Below are 1,313 nucleotides of genomic sequence, written 5' to 3'. Positions count from 1 at the left end.
TCCATCATAATTATCCCACCATTTGTTGAAAAGTTTCTCATAAATTCTATAACCTCTAGACTTTGCATACTCTCTGACAAGACGAGACTTTCCCGTGGCAGATGGACCATATATCCAGGCATTTTTTGAAGATAGTTCACCGTCATAAACAAAATCAGTCTTTGGAATAAATCTTTGGAAAAATCGTTCATATCTACAATACATCAAGCACGCTCTATCAATAGTTCCATTTTTAGCTTCTTGGACCATCTGTTTGAAGGTGTCACCAATACCGGTATGAGGAGCAGTGCCATCCTCATAAATAATGTTTCCTTCTTTAATTACATATTCCCGGGCTTGCTGAAAAGTGCCTCGAACAATTTGAATATTAGCTCTCGGGAAAATTCTTTTAATGGTAGATCAACGTTTGGCTGCATTAAACAACACTAAGCAGTGGATATGAGGAGTACCGGTAGTTGGAGCAATTTCTTGGGCAATAATGATATATTTATAATCCAAAGCCTTAAGCGAATATATTTCATTACTATTTGGGTTATTTATAGTAATAAAATATCTTCTGGCTTGGGTAGCAGCATTAGCAACAGGATCAGCAACAAGTGCGACACGCGACATGTGGATTGGTAATATATTCTAATAAAACAGAATAAACAAATAAATAACAAGAAACAAAGAAATAACAAGATAGAAGTGACATTAAGAAATAAAAAGGAATGATAAATAACAAATAAATGAATAGAAAGAAAATGAATAGAAAGAATGAAATGAATAAATTAAAAAGAAAAATAAGAACTTAATAATAAATATGAGATGTAATAAAATAACAAAATAATAAAAAGAAAAACTTAAAAATAACAAAAATGGGAATAACACAATCAACACCAAATAACAAATCAAATGACAAAATAAAAGAAATAATCAAACAAATAGAAGAATTAACAGAAAAAAGAATAAACAATATACTATTTGATTCAGATAAAGATAATTGGAATAAAAATACATCAGTATTTAAATAAAGAATAAAGAACATATAATAATTATTATTGAAGATTCAAAAGGAAATCAATTTGGAGGATATGTTAATTCTAAAATTGATAAAGATGAAAGTTATATAAAAGATTCACAATCATTTTTATTTTCATCAGAATCAAATGGAAGAATTGAAGGAATGAAGAAATTTAATATCGAACAACAACAACGTGCATTTTATTTATATAATCAATCAGATGATTGTTTATTTGAATTTGGATATGGATATAGAGGTGATATTTGTGTTTATAAAGAAAATTATAAAACAAAATCATGGTGTTATCAAA

This window comes from Entamoeba histolytica, genomic scaffold, assembly GCF_000208925.1.
Source record: "Entamoeba histolytica HM-1:IMSS scf_1104750516681 genomic scaffold, whole genome shotgun sequence".
Taxonomy (NCBI): Eukaryota; Evosea; order Mastigamoebida; family Endamoebidae; genus Entamoeba; species Entamoeba histolytica.
Note: the sequence above shows the minus strand (reverse complement) of the source record.